This window comes from Mastomys coucha, chromosome X (assembly GCF_008632895.1).
Source record: "Mastomys coucha isolate ucsf_1 chromosome X, UCSF_Mcou_1, whole genome shotgun sequence".
Lineage (NCBI taxonomy): Eukaryota > Metazoa > Chordata > Mammalia > Rodentia > Muridae > Mastomys > Mastomys coucha.
In genome coordinates, this window is record NC_045030.1 from 130,824,260 (window position 1) to 130,848,041 (window position 23,782).

Below are 23,782 nucleotides of genomic sequence, written 5' to 3' on the forward strand. Positions count from 1 at the left end.
CAATGCGGAGGCAGGAGGCTGACTTTCCTTGAAGCTTTCACCTCAAATACCGCCATCACGCAGGTGTCCGTGGCAGGAAAGATATGCTTTGTCAAAATAGCCTAGGTAAGTAAATAACAAGTAAGCAATAAATAAGACCTTAGTGAGTAGAATCAGCATTGAGAACTGCCACAATATATTGTCTCTAATATACAGGTTTCAAAAGACAGCATTGAAGGCACAGAAAGAAAAGTTGACTCATCTACATAAATACTACTACTACAACTACTACATGTATGCCTATGTATCATGGCATATGTTTGGTCAGAGAACAACTTGTGGAATTGTTTTTCTTCTACCTTTATTTGGGTTCTGGGTATCAAATTGAGCCAGGCTTGGATAGCAAGCCTCTTTACTTACTGGTCTCTCTCGCTGGCCCTTCCTATTTTTCTGTTGGATTGATTTTTACAAATTGATTTGTAAGAACACTGTATATTTATGAAATACTGTTCTTTGAAGTGTCTTAATCCCCCCACATTATAGCTTCTATTTTCATCTTGTTTATAGCATAATTTTTGTGTTTTCAGAAAGGACTTATTTGCTTGAAGTAAAATTTTCAGTTTCTTTATGGTTCATGAACTGTAACTTTTACCTAGAAACATATTTGGCACTTAAGGGAACCTAATATTGAGATTTCTGTATAAAAGATATAGAGTATAGTATTATGAATACTTTAACAATTTCCACAAACAATTAATTTAGACTATCAACTGGTTTCATAACAAGAGTAAATTAAAATCAAGCATGTAAGGTACTTCATATGTATCAGATACATAATAAATATTCTCCTGTAAGACAATTTTTAAATTTGTCTTGGTAGAAGTATATTACAACTTATTTAAAAATGTTAGTTATACCTATTCTTAATATTTTAAAGATGTTTTCCTCACTGGATGGCAAGCAGCTCTTCTCTGAATCAATCAGTGAGTGAGTAGCCAAGGTTTGGAGAAGCCTGTAAGGTCCTTTTTTTTTTTTTTTTGATGTTGTTTGTTTTTTGTTTGTTTTAAATTAGGAAGATTATGAACATATTCTATTGAGGCAGGGGGATTGCTCTGTTAGTTTAGCAGTAAGTTGCATTGTATTCACTATGTCCATCCTCTCCCTTTTTCTGGTCCCATATCCTCAACTCACTTGAGATTACATAGTCTAACCATTAATGACACTAGAAGGACTGAACAAAGGATTAAACAAAGAGCTATCTTGGTTGGGCATCAACAACCTCTCTCCTATTCAGAGAAAATCCACTGATCTGCCTGAGCTTTAAACTCCCAATTGTGAAAAGTCATCTTAAAGTCTCTGGTAAGGGTGATATTACATAAGACAGTAAGGTTAGTCAGACTTAAGACATTTCTAAGACTTAAATACCAACCCGAATCAACAGTGAAAGTACTGAAGGAATGGTAGTAATAAAAAAAAAGAGTATACTTTGCTAGGTACAGAAGGTATAGAGTATGATATATAAACAGGTACAAGTTAGTAAAGTTGTATAAAATTGGGTATAGAAAGTTGATGAGAAGTTGGTCAATGAAATGACCACATTTATTTTTTACTTGTTTATTTATTTTTTAAACAGAGCTTTACTACATAAGGCAGACTGACCTTGAACTCATGGTAATTCTGCTGTATTAGGCCCTCCAGTGCTAGGATTTTAGGCATGGTGCCTACCATGCTTAGATCTTTGTTTTGTTTTAAATGTACAGTCTTTCTACTTTATGATGTGCAGAGGGATAACACTGTCCAGCATTGTGAATGAGTTACACCAGCCCTACCTACTGGATTCTAATATAAGTGAAGGGTCTCATATTGGCTTAGCCATATGTCCTCACCTAGGACATCTCAGCTGATCATCTAAAGCCCAGAGTCCGAGGACTGACACAATATGGAAGGTCAGCGTGTGTGCATCTGACCTAACCAAGAGATAATAGTTCTGGAAATGGGGTTCTTCTACTGTGGATCCCACCCTGTATGTATTGCTGGTGGTCTATCAGGTGGTTGGAACCAAGCCTCATGAATGGCAGTAACAGTGATGTAGGCCCAGCAGCAGTTGGCTTGACATGGAGATGAAGGCTAATGCTGGGCAAGCACGTAGGGAAGTTTTCAGTAGCACTGTAACAAAGGACAGAAGAGAAACAGCTGGCCATCCCTGTCTAGGGAAAGTGTTTTAGGTAAAAACAATCATTAACAAACAGAAACAGAAATTGTAGGGCACCTCCCCTGTTTCAAAAGCACCTCTGCCCGACAAGCACGCACATAAACAACAAAACCCAGGGAGACTGTCTTGGTATAGCCAATTGCTTCTTGCCTAAAAGGACTTTTCTTTTCCAGTGACTTCTCGAAATTTCCAAATTTAACTCTGGTTGCAGAAGGAATATGCCACGAGGTGGGGTTTTGTGAGATACAGTAAGATGAATGATCCACACGGGGAAGAAAAAGGAGTACAAGCCGGTGAACTTGGTAAAAGAGGGAGACTAACTTCAACCACACGCAAAAGCTTTAGCTGAGTGTACTCTGACTGTGGCTCAGGCAAAGAAAGCCAACTAGAAAAAGCATGGATCTGCGCTGCGGCAAAGGCACGCCAAGCGCTTGCCCCCTCCTGGTCCTTGTTTCTGTCTCCCTCACTAGCTGGCTTTCTGGGGCTAATGCAGAGCACGGGAGCAGCCTCGGGAGAACAGCTGGAGAAAGTGCACAGAAAGATAAAATTAATAGGAGCTCAGTGTAGCAGCAAATTCTAGCGCACGGCGCTCAGCTGACCCGTTAAATGAGCAATCCTGTTAAGTACGTTAATCAGCACGGTATCAAGGGCCCATGGGAATGCTGCAGAAGACACTTTAGGGTAGAAACTATGCACTCTGCACCGCTGCGGTCTGGATTCTGCAGGTTCTTGAGTAAATAGTTTCTCTGCTTTTATGATTAAGAGAGGGGTTTGGGGGCTGCCTGGCGTGGGGGAGTAGGTGTTCAGGAGCATGACTGGTGAGCCTCAGATTTAAGGACAGAGTCTCTGGGTCTAGCTCTGAGACTATCCCAACTTCCCGGGAAGATTACCTACCTGCCCTAAGGCCAGGGGAGTGGAACACCGGAGAGAATTCGGGGTCTTTATCACAGAAGGGGTTGGAAAAGAGTTCTCTTGCTTTCTGGGAAGCTTAATTATAACTAAAATGAGATAACCTGGCAGCCTTCGTCTTAAAGAAAACAAAACAAAACAAAACAAAACAAAACAAAAAAAACCATTAAGTTCTGCCTTAAGCCGGCAGGGAACCAGGCAGGTGCATAGCCGGATGGACTAGCTATCTTGTTCAGTGGCTGGAACTGGGGACCAGAAAAGCTGAAAAAAAAAAAAAACTTTGCGATCTTGACTTTCCACACCTGCACTGAGCGGAACGCTCTCCTCATCCCTTTATGGGCAGCCTAGTCTGGCAAGGACACTAGACGGCGCTGCAGCGACACGCTTCCCTTCTCGGGGGGCGGGAGGGAGGGGGGTAAGAAAAGCGCGTTTTTAAACCAGGGGATGGGGGGGGGACGACTTAGAGGGTTGGCAGCATCTCCCCTCCACTCTCCTCATTCGGTCTCGACTCTTGGCGCTTCCAAATCCAAAGGGGGTGTGAAAGAGGAGGAGGAGGAGCAGAAGCAGCCCTTTGCAGTGACGTGCCAGAGTGGTCCTTCTCTAATTCGCACCTCCCGGTTGCAGTCAGTCAGTCAGGAGGCACCAAACTGTTAGCAACGAAGCCCAGGCTCTGGGTGACTTCCACTACCCTCCCACTTCCCTACTCCAGGCATATTTTTGAGGCGCTGGCGACAGTGGCAGGATGTGAGGAGCGCAGCGCTTACTCCTCTCACTCTTCTCTTCGAGGGCTTGGGAGCCAGTGGCTTCTGCGCACCGGCTGGAGGGCTCCAGGAAGCACTGGAGCCGCGCAGGAGGGAGAGTGGGGTGCACGCTAGGCTGCTTGCAGCGCAGCCCGGCGGAGCCTGTGGCTCCGAAGCTTTCTGGAGCTCGCGTGTCCCGCGAGCGGTAGTAGCATCGCCGACTGGGGTGCCCCGCGTCCCGCACCCCAGCGTGGCGCGCACTGTTCGGCCTGAACCAGGTGCGACTGGAAGGAGGCAGCACCAGAACTAACTCGCTCCTAAGAATCTTGGAGGCGGGCACCTTCGAGAATCCAGTCACTGAGCTGAGAAGTGGTACCTGCCATTCGAACTAAAGGGACTTAATGATTTAGAAACCTTCTGTAACCTGTCCTCTCTCCCCCGTACATCCCGAAGTCCACGGAAGCGTCACTGAACTCCAGGAATCTCTCGAACTTCCCAGGTACCCTCGCTGGCTTAGGACTGGGAGTGGAGTGAACCTGGTGCGAGACTTTGAGTCCGCGGCTTGGGAGACACCTTCTTCCAAACGCCGCCTACACCCCATTCATCTCCGGGCAGCTTTACTGGCCGCCCTGGAAGCCAAAACCTGCGATCTTCTGAACTCCGCTCTTCATCTCGTCCAGGACATGGAACTACACGCCTGAAACCAGCTGGACCTTGCTGGTTGTTTTGCAAGACTCAGGTAAGGCGAACTCGACTCTCGGGACAGATAGTTGGCTCTTCGTAAAGGCACTCTGGGAAGATAAGGCCATAGAAGCTTTAGTCTTCCTGCACCATGGGGCTTCCCCACTTGGAAACTAGCCAGTTTCTTTCTTTTTTTTTTCTCTAAGTCCTTATTGAAAGTTTAGGACTAGGGGCTTCTCGCCTTGTAGGAGCCTGCTTGTTGTGTCAGGTAGGGGCAAGCCTGAGCTTTGTATTTTTCCAGCAAGATATTTGTGGTCTGCCAGTGACTCGCGGCTTTGCAGCCTGAAACGCAATTTCCCAGTGGGTGCTTCCGAATTCTTATTATTTTGGCTATGGCCAGGAGAGCAAGCCAAGGAGGATGGGGTTCATATGACTGCCCGGTAGAGCAGCCGGGGTTTCCCAATATAGGCTCCTGTGTCCGGGACTTCTGTGGGACACAGGACTGGAGAGAGTGCTGATTACCCAGAGCCATTTCTGTCTTTGTGCCCTTAAGACCCAAAGGCTGCACACCTGGAGACACTCTCTTCATCCTGACGGGGTGGGTTGGGGTGGTGGAAATCATCCCTGCCCCTTTGAGCAGGTGTTTTCCAGGTTATCTGAACCTTTCCTTTCTGTTCCTTGGGGATAAAGATGGTCCATTATCAAGTTGCCCTTCAGATTCCTTGTGAGGGGATCTCAGAAAAGGAGAAGAGAGTTTAGATAGAGTAACCCTCAAGTGGCTCATCTTGACTTGAACCTCTGGAGCTGAACAAAGAGCTTGATGTTACTATCACACGTTTAAAGAAAGATTAAAAAAAATAAAAAGAAGTAAAGAAAACTCTTTGGCAGAGAGACTTGGAAAAACTAAGTACTCCCGCTCCAATGGTTTCGTTTGGTCCCCGCAGCTACTCCTACCCAGTATAAGGTAGTTAGGAGCAGACATTAGTAGACAAATATTTAAGACTCATCTCTCCCTGCTAAAGTTACATTGGTATAAAGTACATCTGGGTCGAAAGGTACCCTGGGGAAGGAATCTCTTTAAGGTTATTATTATTGGTTTGTTTTTTTTTTAATGGTGAATGGGAGGCAGCACTGGCCCATCACTGACATATTCAACCACAGATTGTATGGAGTTTCAAGGAGTAATATTGGCTCCTTTTCTAATTCGGGAAAGCATGCGACCAAGACAGACCCAAAGAAGGGTGAGAGAGGAAAGACATGTTCTTGAATATTTGTAAGTTTCTTGAGCAGTGTACAGGTCAGGAAGAGTACCTCAGCTAAACAGTCCCTGGAAAGGAGGAAATTTAAGTGTCCAGGATAGGTGTGTGAGATTGGGGATTATTTAAACCACTGAAACTCCTATATCTCCACTCCATCCACTGTAGTAGACGTAGGCCGTCCCTGACAATTTCAGGGTAATAATAGTGATGATGCTGTTTGCTAGGCAGCTCTGCTTACAGGGTCATAGACACGTTGCTTCTGCTTTCTTCTTGTCATGTGGCTCCAAACACAGTACTTCTAACCCTGACCCCAATGGAAATCAGGCAATTAACAGTGGACCTAGGGAGCTGGAAATTCCCAGGTGTCTCACACTCTAGGCTTCAGCAGGGACTTCCCCACCAGCCTCGTCTGCTGTCTCTACCAACTCTGCTTTCTGGGTATATCACTGTCACAGAGCTCAGTGGCTGGACCTGAAGCTGTGGCTGTAGCTCTGAGCCGTTGGCTTACTGTAAAAAAAAAAAAACAAAAAAACAAAAAAACAAAAAAACTTTGCAGTCTGCAGGCTGCCCTGGGCTAAAGGCCCGAATTTACCAGGCTGGAAGCAGATTTAAATCGAAAGCATTTAAATGCAGGTTAAAAGGCTGCTGCATCAAAGGCTTCTGGCTCACACACTCTCTAGCCACTTGCCCTCCCTTTCTGCAGGCTGAGGCACTGGAGTTGTCTTTGAGATAGCTAGCTGTAGCTGGCTATGCTTTTGCCCCACAGACTGAGGCCAGGCAGTAGAGCATTATGCTTGGAATTTAAATAACTTTATGAGATAACTGCCCTCGGATTGAACAATGGGATATTTTCAGTTTCCTAGGGCTCTTACTGCTATTGAGTACAGAAGCTAAAACAATCCTGTTGGTGGGGTTCCGGGGAACCTGGGTATCTGGATAGTGGCCCTTTGAAGGTGCCTTGGTTTACTAACTAGTGACCTGAGCCACAGCTACTCAGGTGAATGCAAGGTTCTTGTTTGACAACAACAGGGAATGGAGCCTGTAGGAACGTGCATTGTTTCCTAGTGTCAGCTGATGCTCTGGCCACTTGAGAAACAACCTGAGTTACTCACCTGAAATATGTATCCACAGGTGTAAAACCAAATGATGTTTTATTTAGCTTTAAGAAGGCATGCTGTGATGGACCTAGCATTTTGAAAACAGTAAATCACAAAATGACAATTTCAGTCTTGTTTAAGGCAATAAATGTTATTTTATTTAAAATGTTGGATTGCATTTAGGGAAGTGGCTTGGTTCAAAAATTTGCTGTTTGGGAAGAAAATGGGGGAAATTGGGAAAGGGAAAGGAGTCAAACGTGGTTGAAATGATCATAAACACTTCAGTAAAATGGAATTTTGAGCTCACATCTGTTCCTTAACAGAAATGAGTGGTGATCTGAATAGATTCCATGACAGTTGTAGCAATCTGTGAGTACTCCTTGAGGGGAAATGCATCCTGCTTTGTATATCCAGGTATTTATATAATTGTGGTAGTAAGGATCACATAAGGGTCAGTTAGAAGGAATGAACACATCGCCTTCATTTGACAAGGGCCATATGCTTCTTATGAAAAGGCATTGCAATAAAGTCGACATCTTATTAAACACTCCACAGGTTGAGCTCTTTAGAAATAAAATGCAAAAGTAAGAAAAATCTGGACTATCCTTTAAGTGTGAGCTATCAGGATTTCTCCAGTCGAGTTTCTGTCCATCACTGTTAAAACATATGTTCTCTGTTCCAATGAACCTGGCTTTGACCACCTTTGTAAGTTAACATTTCTCCTTAAACCTCCTATCTTCAAGTTACTATATATTGGCTTCTTGTATGATTTAAGTTTTTTTTTTTACCTCATTTGTTTTGTTATTTGGTTATCCTATAAGCATAACAAAATATTAAGTCATTTCTTGACATATAGAGCAGATTAATTCTAAGACATCAAGTAAACCAAAATCCATGGATGTTCATGGCTCTTATATAAAATGGTTTAATATATTTGCTTATAACTTATATACATTCTTCCATATATTTTTTCTTCTCCAGGTTGCTTATATCTAACATCATGTCAGTGCTATATAGTTATTATGCTAAATTGTTTTAGGGAATGATGGCAATAATAAAGTCTATACTTGTTCATTTATAGAATATATATACATATATATATATATATGTATATATATTCTGGATTCTTGATGTGGCCTATCATAAAAATTTGTACTTGCTGTCTTTGGTTTACTCTCTAAATCATATTTTGACTAATCTTTCTGAGGCTCATTTGGTTCATTCCTTTGCTGATTTTTGTTTTTTGCTAAAATCATTAGAAAATTAAATCTAGTAAAATAGTTATAACAGTTTATATATTCAGATTTTATATAATTTCTATGTGAATGTTTTAATATAAAATCAGAATGAGGTTAGAAACTTGAGTTTTCTAAATTTTGGTAATTACATGATTATTTTATAATTAAAATATTTTAACTGTAAAAATATTGAGTAAAAATGCATTCTAAGAGGTACAGCTTGTTATCAAGTCTGAATAATTTCAAACAACTCCAGTTGGTGGGTATATAATATAGATTAACTTTTAACCATACAAAGTTATCTATTATTGTGCCAATGTACTAGCATGACCAAACATTTAGTTGAGGCTCAAACATTAGATTTGAGACATTCAACATTTATTACTAATTTTGAAAAACATTGTATCATCCTTTCCATATCTAGTGACCCATACCACATAATTTGTTGCCCTTTTCAATGTAAAGAAATTAATGTTTTATTTTTATTCTTAATGTTCTTTTAAGTTTTATTTTTATTATATATTATTTGTATATATATAATTTATCATATATTAATATATGTATATTGTATATTTATTTTATTATATATATGTATATATGTGATATATATATATATATATATACATATAGATAGATAGATAGTTAGATAGATAGATAGATAGATAGCCTGCATGTATGTGTGTTCATATCATGCATGTAATGTTAGAGGAGGCCAGAAGAGGGTGTTTAATATTCTGAAACTACAGTGATAGACTGTAGTGAACTATCATGTGGTGGCTGGGAATTGAACAAGAGAACTCCATAAGAGCTGCCAGTATTATTAACTACTGAGTCATCTCCTAGTCATTATACTTTTTAAATCACTGTAACAGTAATATCATCTTCCTTCTGTGTTAAGTATTGTTCTCAATTTGTTTTCTTTGTTCTGGTTTACTTGGATGGTGTGTCAACATAGGAAATATCTAGCCCATCATACTTTTAAATGAATTTTTAACATTTATGCTTTACTGTACTTGGTTTGTGGTCTACTAATGACCTTTCTCTTTTCTTTATCTTGCTTAATGTTTAAATAGATTTGTGAAGTAAAACTGTATCTATTGCTACCACATATGTGTGATTGCTCAGGAATCATAAGTTCAGATGACAGTGATCTGATAAGATGTTCTTTTCTCTTTATTAGCTATGAAGCCAAGTCTGAATTCTTTGACCGATATCTAAGGCCCTTTGAATTCAGTCTCACTCTATTTCATTCAATAAGCTCCACTTCTCTGTTTTCCTGCATTTATGGTGATCTAGAGCAGACACTTATAATCTCATGTGACCTTTGTTACTCCTCTGTGCTTCCTATAGCATTCTTTCATTCTTCTTCCTCTTCACTTTACTCTTTTGCCTATTGAACACTTTTGAGGCAGTTTGTCACCTCTTTCACACAACCCTTTCTTTTTTTAATGCCCCAGAGCAAAACTAATTTTCTCTCTGCTTGGAATTCACCTGGCGCTTTTGTTATGTTCTATTCTATGGCATTGTTGTTCTTATTTGGCAGTTACTGTTATTTGTGTATCATTTATCTCCTCCAGTGAATTTAAAACTTTGTTAAGTCTGTCTACATGTTATATTTGTACAATGCCAATCATACAGAGCACATCCATTACATATTTATAAAGTGGGATTAGCTTTAACAGCACATAACCAGTTAGCTTTAGAATTTGACTGAAGGTCTGTATCTACATGACAGTATCAAATTCAGTGGGAAATTGTCAAGCCTATTTATTGTCTGTCAATAGTTCTATGAAACGTGATGGTACCAACTTTTTTAAATCACTATGCTCTAAATGGTCTCTATCCAGTAGATAAGAGACTATATAGATTTAAGTTGATTGTATTTAAGTAAAGTATCTGTCATCAGACCATTAGCCCCATTTCAAGTGCTCAGTTTTCATATTGGAATGTGGGGATGCAGTACACTGAAATCACCATAAAGAGTTACATTGGGTTTCTTTCTGCCAGAACATGTATGCAAAGGTGAGTATTTTCCCATATGCAGCTGTTCAAAGTTCAGTGTCCTTCTCAGAAGACAATTGAGTTAGTAATATTATATGAATCATTTTGATTCTTTGGCAGAAAGTTGGATATTCACGTCACTTCAAACACTATAATTCCAGATGATGATGTGAAGAAAAATTACAAGGAAGCCGTGCTACGCCATATATATTACACTGGACAACTGATAAAAAAGCAGTGGCACTTACGTAGGAATGAGCAAATAAATGTAACATCACAGGGATATCTAAGGAAGAAGCTCAGGTACACTCTGAATTTTAAGAAATGGTAAATTTGACATTTCCAATTCATGCAGAAGGAAAATACAGATTTTTCAATAAATATGTCTGGGGCAACAAGGTTAGAAAGAGAGGAGAAGTTTAATAAAACCATGCTCATGTTCATTGTTTAAAACTAATTTAAGTACAACAAAACCAGAGATCTAAATGTGAAAAAAGCACACTAAAATATTTTATAGTGTAAAACATTTTATTCCTTAGTGGTTTTATGACGAACCAAAACCCCATGGGGAGTAGTAATACTTTTAACCTTCAGAAATGCCCAAATATGTTGCATAGACCATTTGGATAGAATATAAAAATAAATTTGCACAAAATAAAAGTATCTTATAGCAAATTGGGGAAAATTGTGAGCAAAATATTCACAAAAGTGAAGATATATAGTATCCCTTGTAAACAAACAAATGATTTTCACATGTCAGATTAAGAAAATTTGAAGGATTAACAAAGCCATTGTGATGAAAAGTATGGCTGATCTAATGCCCCATTTAAGTTGGTCCGTTTCTAGCAGGTGAGCTGATGTTCACACAGAGATATGAAACAACTTCTTTGATCTCATAGGTTCACTAAGAATTTATTCTAAGACAATAAATGGAAATTCTTAAAATATGTGAAGAACAAGTTCTGTTTCTAGAAGCAATTGCTTATTGCTACTCAGTATTGCTATTCTCAGTATGAAATTCTCAGACGTCCAATCTGTTGTGGCAGTGAATATTATGCTTAAAGAAGTTGCAAGATAAGCTGGTCAAAATTAGATGCTAACTTGAGAATAACTGAAGGGGTGAATGAAAAATAAAAAGAGAAAAATTTAAATTACTGAAATAAATGTAACATGGGGAATCATTTTTATAATCATAAAAATAAAGGTAAAAATGAAAATCTCAATGGCTAATTTTATGTAAACACTGAAAATGCATATCTGTAAAATATACAAGAAATAAAGATAAACACAAAGAACTAATACATGACAGCTATAAATCTACATTTACTCTCAAGTACAACTCTCACAAATTATGTTGTAAATATATTTTACATATTTTATGGAGCTCAAATGCTTTTGTAGTATGATAGATGTTTACATTTGTCCTTTTTCTGGAAATGGAAAATTCTATTTAGCATTACTTCCCAGTTCTTTTAACATATTGTTTAATGGATGGTTTTGATACCAAGTTCTGAGTACTAGTATAATTGGTTTGTATGTATTAATTAATTTCATTCTCATGATTAATTGCACTGAAAGGGAAATGAATAGTATGATTTTTGAAGTATAAGGGTCTAACCCCAGGGCCTTGAGCATGGTGAGAAAACATTCTATTACCAAGCCATATACCCAGTATGGTAGTGATTTCAGTACTATTTTTTAGAAAGGGAAATTTAAACACAAAATTTGGACATTTCCTGAGATCATACACATATATGTGCATGAAAGCAAGCAACTGATTTAAAAAAAAAAGAGGCTATAGCCCCACACCTCTCCTGGGCCACACAGTAGAGCTGGCCTCGTTGGTATAGACATGAGTGAGTATACCTGGAGGGCACGAGAGCAGGAGACCTGCCCCTGCCCCTTGTCAGCTGAGGTTTTAAGTGAGCCTGCCAGGGCAGTGCTGAAGAGCTCCACCTGGTAGTATGGGCTTAGGAGAGCAAGCAGGTCTAGCCCAACATCTACTCAATCCATGAAGTACTGGTCCACGTGAAAGGGCCAGTTCTGCAGATCCAAAATGGAAGGACCTCCATAACATAGGGCAATAGCAAGATTCTAAAACAAATCCTAGGAAGGATCCAGTATTGATAGTGTAGCAGAAGCCGGAGGCCTTGAACCGGACCAATGAATCATTGCAATGAACATTTCCAAGTAAAGAAGTATGGACAGAAGAGTAAACTGTGGGACACACTGTGACATACTACAGCTTCCACAACAAGATTTTGTTTTGTTTTTGTTTTTATTTATTTTTTATTTTTACTTTTATTTTTTATTTTCTTTTGTGGGAGTTGGAAGGGGTGCATGATGTAAAGTCCACAAAGAATCAATAAAGAGTTTTTAAAAAGAGGTTATACATTTGAAAGAGAGCAAGGAAGGGTATTTGGGAGGGTTTGGAGGGAGGGAAGGGAAGGCATAATGTATAATATAATTACATTAAATTATAATCTCAAAAAAAAATAATCCCTAAAGCCATAGAACTATTGAAATTGCTGCCTGAAGTGATACTAAGCCAAACTACACTATAAAATGATACACTGAAATATGATACATAGCCATATATATGCATATATGTAAAGAATGTTATCAGATTTTCAAATTTTATATAATTGGGATATGTGACTTCTTTATCTCAGTATACATGCTATCAAAATTTAGTTAATAGCTTAAATTAAGTCTGACATTTTGATTTTATTTTTTCCTTTCTTAAAAAAAGTCTTTAAAAATATTAGTACCATGGTACATGTTAATAAAAAAATACAGTCATTCGCAGGTAGTAATTGAATTCTGTCAATTGAATAATTGAATTCCCATAAAGGTAATGCATTTTATACATAATGGGGCAATAACATAACACACTTGAAAGTTGTACTTTGAAAGGTAAAATTTCCAATAATTTCAAATCTGAGGATTATTACTTCTTTAATATTGCTTCATTTTTAATCTAGCTACTCTTCCTGATATGTCCTGGATTCATTATCTAGCCAGTAAACCTACAGAAAATTATCCACTCTTGAATCAAGCCAATGACCATTTTTCTACTCCCGTATATGTATGGCTGAACCCTTTCAGTGAAGATATTTATGCTAGAACCTACCAGTCCCTAAATGAGTGCTTGCTTTATGACTCTACCTGCAGCCCACCATGCTGCTAAAGCAGATTTTACACAAACCCAGTCATTCTTCTGTACCATCTGTTTCACATGGTTGTTATTCCAAACATTGACCACATATTTCTATTCAAGAATATACTTTGCCATTCTACTTCATGGTCAGACTTGAGTTTCTGACTGTATTCATTCTCTCCTTATTTCCTCTCCCCTGCTTCTACATGCCATTTCCCTTATACCACCTAATTCTCTAGTGTTCTGTTCAAAGTGAATAATTTTACAAGATCTTATATTTAGGAATTCTATAGCCTGAATTTTCTTCACAGATAGGTTAAATTTATATAGTAAGAAGGATTTCCCTCCACTTTAATAAAATATACAAATATTTTTGTATATTTTAGAGAGAGAGAGAGAGAGAGAGAGAGAGAGAGAGAGAGCATATATACATTTGTGGTATTATTGGAAAAGGTGACAAAAGCTTTTATTGGGCTTCTGTTCTTTCTGTGAAGTACCAGTCATTATCATTTGTTGAGATTAAATTGAGAGGGAATTGGTAAACAGATTTGAATTATCTAAGTAAATCTTTGGAATTTGGAGGAAAGTGGCCATTAGTAAATACAGAAGAGTAGGTAGCATTCTGTGCTCAAATGAAGATGGAAGTCATGAATTTATACCCATAATTTCTTCAAGCTGTGCTCAATGTGCTCATTGAAGCAGTGGCGACATGTACTAATCCTTGTCTGGGATTCATCAGAGAATTCAGCAGAAGGGCAAAGGTGAAGATAGTACAGATTGCAAGAAGCAATGAGCTAGGAATTAAAACAGCACAGGAAAAAGGAAACATTGTGAGGTGGGAAGAAAGCGAAAGGACAGGTAGGATCTCTGTGATGCTAACTTAAGCATAGGTGATGAGGCAAGCGAAAGTGACTTGAGTCCATATGAACAGAAAATCTAAGAATTTGTAGTTATCAGGAGCTGGAATCCAGACAATGAGGGATTCTCATTGGAACGTTAGTTTAGGTAAAGCTAAACAGTTGACTTCATACTAGTAAAATAAGAACATTTATGAAGAATAATATGAATATGATTGTCACTGTCAAAGAAGACAAAAATAACGTTCACTAGAGGAGAGTTTGGTTGGTTGTGTGTGTGTTGTGTATATAAAGTGATATACAGTATAAAATAGGATAGAAATAATTTGGATTGTTTCTAAATTGATACATTATGGGGAGAAGATCAGAAGGGGTAAAGATGTGATTTTTTTTCCATACATGTTATATGGTTTTTTTTTTTTGGTTTAATTATAATAAAGTACTATTTTATAGTTTGAAAATTTCAAAAAATGAAGAAAAATGAAAAAAAGGGTTTAGATGGCTACTCCATCTTTTTCTCTACCATATGGTAATAGGTTTGTACTGAGTCTGTCTGATAGGCATAGCAACTTTCATTTAAAAATTTCCTACTGCCTTTTAGTCATGGTGGTAGCTCATGTAATTTATAATTTTCTTCTGTTAGAAATCTTGGCAGAAAGTATAGTCTAAAAGGAAAAAAAAAAGCTAGCTCCTTTAAATAGATCACAGTGGGTGGGCAGAGTGGTTTCAGGACCTTGGGCAGGAAATGTCACTACAGGGCTACTTTAGTCACCAAAGCACATGGTTGAAGACTGTTTTCTACTCAGGAGCTTTTTCAACATTTGGGTCAGGAACCACAGAGAGCTCCCTCCTGAGTCTAGTGTTCTTTTCATGGGCATTGTATTTGTTACTTTATACTTTTAGCAAATACTGCCCTAAAGGGGACCCTTTAGTCATTTAGTTCACAAAGGACCAAGCTTAAAGAAATAACTTTTACTGAGCACATATGGCATGACAGACACTGACAGTTGTGGAGTATGTCTGAGAGGGAGGCTCCTATTTGCAGAGGCAAGAAGATATGATAAAAGAGAATAACCAAGGTAACAGAACATGCCCTATTGGTATTCCTAACCTCAACTCTGTCATTCTCCCAATACCATGCTCTGCAACCTTTAGCATGGCGCTTGCCCAGATAGACCCAAGGTTCCTCCTCTATAAAGTGGCAAGAGTGGACCAGATCAATGATTTTCAGAGTTTAGTATGTATTTGAATTATCTAGGGTGCTTATTACAGAAGCAGCTTCCTGTGGCCTCCCAGTCTGATTTATTGAATCAGATTATCCGGGAGGGGGAGGACAGAAATAGGCATTTTTAACAAGCTCCCCTGGTAGTTCTGATACAACTCGATCTTGAAGCACATTTTGAGAAATTTTGGACTCTATAGTCTTTTCCAGTTCCAATATTCAATGACATGCCATCCAGGTAGCTTTGGTTGGAATGTGCTTAAAAGGAGAAGTGGGGTGAAAGGAATGATTTCTCTCATTCAATAATTCTGAAGTCAGCAAATACTTATTTAGTTTCCATTTTCTGCCTATTGCATACTAGTCTATCCATATATATTTTATTGATTTTAATGTCACCGAGAGAAACTAGGGAATTATCACCTAATAGAGAGTAATGCTATTATTGGGGACTGGAGATATGGCTCGGTGGATAAAGGTGCTTCCTGGCAAGTGTGATGATCTTAGTTTGAGCCTCAGGAATCCAAGAGTAGAAGGAGAGAACTGATTTGTACACATTGTCCTGACCTCCACACAGGCACCATCACACATGCACATCCACTTATATACATACAAGTGAATATGTGCAATAAAAATGTAAATAGTGGTATTTTTAATATCTGGATCAGTGCAGTGATGTGCATATGAAATAGAACTTGCTAGACTGATTAGGAGACTAGACTGTTGGCTTAGCTGTTAAGAACACTTGTTGGTCTTGTAGAGGACTCAGCTGTGGCCACCTGTACCCATTTGAAGGCTTATAACCATCTGTTTAGTCCAGTTACATGGTATCTGAAGCCATCATCTGGCCTCTGCAGCATCACACATGCAATATGTTGACACATATACATTCTGGCACAACACTCACACACATAAAATTATTTTAAAATCTGAAAGTCTTTTTAAAAAATCATTATAAATAACCACAAAATACTAAAAACAACCTAAAATATCAGTCAATTTGTGAGTAGATAGGCAAATTATAAATGCACACACACATATGAATGTTAACATAAAAAGAACTAAATACTGCTGCAGCATAGATGAATCAGAAAACATTAGAGTAAGTAAAGGGAACTAGTTAAGAAAGAATTCACTCTACTATTGTCTTTGTATAAAACATTCAGAATAGCCAAATCAATGGGGGTGGTAAATTGGTTTCCAATAGTTAGATTTGATTCTTGAAGTTAGGTAAATAGGGTACAGTAGACAATTAGTAATGTGTCCATAATGTGTCCATTTGGGGCTGACAAAAGTGTCATAAAATGGTTGTAATATTTGCAAACTCTGAATACTCTAAAATTTAATAAATCATACACTGTCAATGAAGGAACTTATGATCTACAAAGCATATTATACTAATATATGTGCATATGTGCATATATTTATAATACTAATTACTAACCTTCTGCCAAATAGGAAGAAAATATAAGATCCCTTAATAAAAGTAGATTCATGACTGAGGATGTGGTTTAGTGATAGAGTGCTTCTCTAGCATACATAAATCCTGGATTCAATATTTAGCACCAATATACAAATGGAAACCTAAATGGCTGTTAGTTTTATCAGTCTTTTTATATTCATTAAAAAACTCTCTATGTTCCAACTCCAGTGGGACTTAGGAGTCACTCCTCCTAACGAATTTGTTAGTTAATAGCATGTCAACATTTGTTGCATTTGCTTTAATTAAATCCAAGAGTTTCTGTGCATGATCAAAACACAGGAACTTATGCGGTTACACTTGGCCTTACTAGATTTTGTAACTGTGAAAATAGCAGCATAGATTAACTGCATTGAAGAGAGGTTTCACAATGGAGTGCTCCCAATGTGGAAATATTTAGGCACGATATATTCTAGTTTAGACTGACACTCCAGAAAACCAAATAACCCTATTAAAAATGGGGTACAGAACTAAACAAAGAATTCTCAACTGAGAAATGCTGAATGGCTGAGAAGCACCTAAAGAAAAATGTTCAACATCCTTAGTCATCAAAGAAATGCAAATCAAAATGACCCTAAGATTCTATCCATCTCACACCAATCAGAATGGCTAATATCAAAAACTCAAGTGACAGCAAATGCTGGTGAGGATGTGGAGAAGGAGGAACTACTCCATTGCAGCTGGGGTTGCAAGCTGGTACAACCACTCTGGAAATCAGTCTGGTTATTCCCCAGAAAATTGGACATAGTACTACCTGAGGACCCAGCTATACCTCTTCTGGGCATATAACCAAAACATGCTCCCACATATAATAAGGACACATGCTCTACTATGTTCATAACATCCTTATTTATAATAGCCAGAAGCTGGAAAGAACCCAGGTGTTCTTCAACAGAGGAATGGATACAGAAAATGTGGTACATTTACATAACGGAGTACTACTCAGCTGTTTAAAACAATGCCTTCATGAAATGCAGGCAAATGGATGGACCTAGAATTATACTGAGTGAAGTAACCCAGACCCCAAAAGACACACATGGTATGTACTCACTGATAAGTGGATATTAGCCAAAAAGCTCAGAATACGAACAATACAACTCACAGACCATTATGAAGCTTAACAAGAAGGAAGACCAAATGGTGGATGCTTCAATCCTACTTAGAAGAGGGAACAAAATAATCATGGGAGGTAGAAGAAGAGAGAGAGGGATCTGGGTGGGAGAGGGGAGGGGAGGGGAAAGGGAGACGAGATCAGGTATGGGAAGGGACAGGAAAGAAGTGCAGAGGGTCAGGAGAATGAATAGAAATATGCAGCAGTGGGGGTGGGGAACAGGGGGACCACTAAAAAGTCCCAGATACCAGGGAAGCAAGAAGTTCCCAGGACCCAATGGGGATGACATTAGCCAAAATACCCAATAGTGAGGAGACAGAACCTGAAGAGACCACCTCCAGCAGATAGGCACATCCCCCAGTTGAGGTATGGGACCACCCACCCATCTCAAAATGTTTAACTCAGAACTCTTCCTGTCTAAAGGAAACACAGACAAAAAATGTAGGAGACATTGAAGGAAAGGCCATCCATAGACTGCCCCACCTTGGGATCCATCCCATATGCAGTCACTAAACCCAGATGCTATTGTGAATGCCAACAAGTGCTTGGTGACCAGAGCCTGATATAGCTGTCTCCTGAGAGGCTGTACCAGTGCCTGACAAATACAGAGGTGGATGCTGTCAGGAAACCACTGGACTGAGGACAAAGTCCCAATGGAGGAGCTAGAGAAAGGACCCAAGGAGCTGAAGGGGTTTGCAACACCATAGGAGGAACAAAAATATGAACCAACCAGTAACCCCAGAGCTCCCAGGGACTAAACCATCAACCAAAGGCTACACAAGAAGGGACTCAAGGCTTCAGCTGCATATGTAGCAGAGGATGACTTTGTGGGGCGTCAGTGAGAGGAGAGGCCCTTAGTCCTGTGAAGGCTCAATGCTCCAGTGTAGGGAAATGCCAGGGTAGGGAAGCGACACTAGTGCTGATATGCTTGTTGACAGGAGCCTGGTATGGCTGTCCTCTGAGCGGCTCTGCCAGCCCCTGACTAAGACAGATGCAGATACTTACAGCCAACCATTGGACTGATCCTGGGGACCCCAATCTAAGAGTTAGGTGAAGGACTGAAGGAGCTTAAGGTGATTGTAACCCCATAGGAACAAAAACAATATCAACTAACTGGACTACCCAGAGCTCCCAGGGACTACACCACCATCCAAAGAGTAAACATGGAGGGATCTATGGCTCCAGCTACATATGTAGCAGAGGATTGATTACTTTATCTGGCATAAATGGAAGGGGAGGCTCATGGTCCTGTGGAGGCTTGTTGCCCCAGCGAGGGAGGTTGCTAGAGGGGTGAGGCAGGAATGGGTGTGTGGATGGGGAAACACCCTCTTAGAGGCAAAATGGAGGTAGGGGGATGGGATGGGGTGTTTTGAGGAGGAGAGATTGGGAAGGGGGACATTTGAAATGTAAATAAATATAAAAACGATTAAAAAAGAAAACAAAGAGACAATAATAAGCATATGCTTTAAAATTTCCTGAGTATTGCAGGCAGTTGTTCCCTATCCGTGACCTCTTTACCATGAAATACAGGTCTCAGTGCTACAAGAGCTAGCACCTTCTATCAGAATGTATGAACTTTTAAGAAAGAAACAGCCCTTTCTTAATGTCTGTGATTTGAGTATACTGTATAAAACACATTGGATCTTGATTGATGTTAAATTTCTCTACCACATTTCTTTTGGGAAACTAGAAAGGACCATAGTTCAAGTGAAATTATTTTGTCTTTCATAGTGTTTGCAGATATAGTCACTCACGACATAATACACACATGTATACACAACATGAAGATTTTAATGCCTAAATATCAATCACATGTTCAAAACAATTAACTAATGACTGGTTTGAAAACTGTGTGAAGAGATTAGTAGTATATAGGAAGGCATGCATACATGTAGAAACAACATCCCTTCACAGGATATAGACTGAAATTTAATTGAATTGTTTGGCTTCAACCATCCTATCATTTTTATTAGTCTTCATGGAACAATAGTAACAGAAAAGCTATTTAGGAGATCCACATAGCAGTGAAAAACTGGCCTAGACACAAAATATGCCCAGCATTTCTAAATGGTTTGGTATATTCCTAATAAACATCACAATTTGAGCCTTTCGTTCTTTTTGCTTCTAAAAATCATAAGGAACTACAATCATAAGTTTTGATACTAATTGAAAATTGAAGCTCAGGAGTCCATTTGCTTCATTTGGGAGAGCACATACACATTGCTGGTTTTATTTGAAGGTGCATAATTGTAAGAGCTTCTATATTGTATAGTAGTTTATGACTTTTATGGCATTTGTATTTTGAATATTTCTTTGGGGCCTTAGAACAACTATTTATGATAAAGAAAGCATGGTTCTAAATATCAATTCAATTCAAACCATGCAGCATTGAGATATCTATAAGCATGAAGTTTAGTTGTTCCAGTCCACTTGACAGGTACTGAACCTCACAGGTAGAGAAGGTCAATGGCTGGCTCAAGGTGATGTTTAATTTAATGACAAATATCAAATGACACTCTGAGGTAGAAAAAAAATATCAAAACAACCAGCAGTGCTTGAACATGGAAATGTCTACTTTGGGGTGGGTTCTAGTTTGCTTTCTGTTGCCATGATAAAACACTTGTAAAAAGCAACTTGGAAGGAAAAGGATTACTACATCTTATACTTCCAAGTCAGTCCACTGCTGAAGGAAATCAGAGCAGGAACTGAAGGCAGGACCTGTGGAGGAATATTGCTTACTGGCCTGGTCACTGGCTCATGTTCATATGGATTTCTTATATAGCTCAGACCCACCTTTCTAGGGATCGTGCCACCCATTGTGGGCTGAGCTCTCTCACATCGATCATCAGTCAAACACATCTTTTACATACAGGGTCACAGGCCAGTCTGATTGAGGCAATTCTTTAGTTGAAGTCTGCTCTTCTCAAATAATTCAAGGTTTTGTCAAGTTGACAATAAAACCTAACCATCACAGGATCCTTAGAAAAGTCTTTTTTTTTCTCTCCCAGTACCTTTTCTATACATCAGTTTGACTCTTTCAAATCATTGACATTACTATAATCTTCTAAATATATATAGCTTCTGTAGCTTCCAAAGCAGTTAAGTCCCCATCAGTGGGCATAAAATTTCTTGGTCTGACAATCTTTCTTTTATGTTGCCTTCAGTATTTCAGGTTGCCTAAGGTGCCATATTGATTAAGCTACATTCTGGTAAGCTAAATTATGTAGAATATTATATGGCTCCCCTACTGAGCACAGAACTATAAATTAATGAACTTCTCTTGTTGACATCATCAAGTATGCAGGCCTGAAGCACAACTGTAATATTCCTTGTAGGACCGTGTATTTTTACTTGTAATGCTCATAAAATGAATAGCTGTTCAGAGGTGAACTGAACTGAAGAACTATGACAGAACATGGATGTTTATATATGTGGTGACACAGTGGGAGAGAGATGACAGAGAGGAGACACAAAGTGAATGCCAGAAACAGCCAAGGTCAGGAAAAGAATAAAATGAACAAGAACTATCTCTCACTTTGAAGATCGTGGTGAGATTTAATCAATGCATCAATCTTGAATTTGGTTAGAGGTGATAAAAATATATTTTATTTTACTTTTTTATTGGTGTTTGGTGTTCCCAAGTATAATTGGATCTGTAACAGCAATGTAGAGCCAGGTCATTTGGGAGATTAATTAGGAGTGAGATATACCAGAAGGTGAGTGTGTATAAGTAGGAGAAATTCTGACAATAAAAGATCTTCAAGCAGCATTGATTGAATAGTATTTTTTTTAAAAAAATGTGGATATAGTTGTTACTGGTCTACATCCTCTCTTTCCTTTGACTCCTCCTTCTAAGCTTTACAGTAGGTAGTCCTATCATTCAAATATGCCCTGCCAGGCCCTCCAATTCAATATAAACACCCACAAATCACTATGCTGAGAGAAACTGCTTAAATTTATGTCCCCTGTAGCCCATTTCCATACCCTATACCTGGTCCCCCCCCCCGCCCTGCTCCTCTACCCATCACCTCTCCAATCCAGTTTCCTACCTCAATCTACTTCTAATATCTATTTTATTTTCCCTTCTCAGAAAGATTCAACCAGCCCCTCCCCCCCAGGTCTTCATTACTATTTGGCTTCTTTGGGTCTGTAGATTGTAGCATGCTTAGCCTGTACTTACTTATAAGTGAATACATACCATGTATGTCCTTTTGGGTCTTGGCTACCATACTCAGGATGATATTTTCTAGTTACATTGACTTGCCTGAAAATTTCATGATGTCCTGTTTTAAATAGCTGAGTATACTCCATTGTGTAGATGAACCACATTTTCTTTATCTGTTCTTCTGTTGAAGGACCTTTAGGTTGTTTCCAGTTTATCACTATTATTAATAGAGTTGCTATGAGCGTAATTGAGCACGAGTCCTTATGGGATGGTGGAACATCTTCTAGGTATATGCCCAGTAGTGATATAGCTGAGTCTTGAGGTAGAATTATTCCCAATTTTCTGAGAAACAACCAAATTGGTTTCCAAAGTGTTTGTACAAGTGAGTATTCCCATAGCAATGGAGGAGTGTTCTCCATGCTCCATCTCCTCATCAGCATGTGCTGTCCCTTGAATTTTGATCTTAGCCATACTGAGGTATATAAGGTAGAATTTCAGAGTCGATTTGATTTGTATTTCCCTGATGACTAAGGATGTTGAACGTTTCTTTAAGTGTTTCTTGGCCATTAAAGGTTCCTCTGCTGGGAATTGACTATTTAGCTCTGTACTCCATTTTTTTTAAATGTGTTGTTTGGTTTGTTAGTGTCTAGTTTCTTGAGTTCTTTATGTATTTTGTCAGATGTAGGGTTAGTGAAGATCTTTTCCCATTCTGTAGGTTGCAGTTTTCTCCTGTTGATGGTGTCCTTTGACTCACAGAAGCTTTTCAGTTTTATGGGGTCCTATTTATTAATTGTTGATCTTAGTGCCTGAGCCATTGGTATTCTGTTCAGGAAGTTGTCTCCTATACCAATGAATGCAAGGCTCTTGCCCACTTTCTCTTCTGTTAGATTTAGTGTATCTGGTTTTATGTTAAGGTCTTTGATCCACTTGGATCTGAGTTTTGTGCAGGGTGATAAATTTGGATTTATTTGCATTCTATATACAGACAACCAGTTAGACCAGCACCATTTGTTTAAGATGCTGAAACTCCTAGAAGTGGGGGATATAGAGCCTGAAGTGGCTACTTACTGTAATCAGGCAGGACTTCCAGTGGAGGGTTAAGGATACCAACCCACCCACAAAACCTTCTATCCCAAACATTCCACCTACAAGAAGTATAGGGGTACAGTTAGAGCAGGGACTGAGGAAATGGCCAACCAATAACTGGCCCAAATTGAGACCCATCCCATGGGCAAGAACCAATCCCTGACACTATTAATGATACTCTGTTATGTTTGCAGACAGGAGGCAAGCATAGCTGTCCTCTGAGAGGCTCCACCCAGAAGCTGTGATTGAAACAGATGCAGAAACCCACAGCCAAATATTAGAAGGATGCTCCCAGAGACTGAATCACCAAACAAAGAGCATACATGAACTGACTACACATAGGCTTTCCCGTACATAAGTAGGAGATGTGCAGCTTGGTCTTTGTGTGGGTCCCCCAACAACTGGAACAGGGGCTGTCCCTGACTCGATTTCCTGAGGATCTTGTTTCCCTACCTGGGCTGCCTTGTTTGGCCTCAGTAGGAGAGGATGTGCTTAATCTTGCAGTGGCTTGAAGTGCTAGATAGGGTTGGTACACAGGGGTAGGGGTGGGGCTGGGGAGGACTCTCCCTTCTCAGAGGAGAGGGGTGA

At 39.1% G+C, this 23,782-nt stretch overlaps 1 protein-coding gene across 1 annotated transcript in view; it reads left to right on the plus strand.

The window, feature by feature from the left end:
- Nucleotides 1-3,665: 3,665 nt before the first annotated feature.
- Il1rapl2 (interleukin 1 receptor accessory protein like 2) overlaps nt 3,666-23,782 on the plus strand; it is a 1,196,863-nt gene continuing 1,176,746 nt past the window's right edge. The window contains exon 1 of the mRNA XM_031368558.1: nt 3,666-4,579. The gene's annotated coding sequence lies outside the window, so the exon portion shown is untranslated. The remainder of the gene's footprint in view (nt 4,580-23,782) is intronic.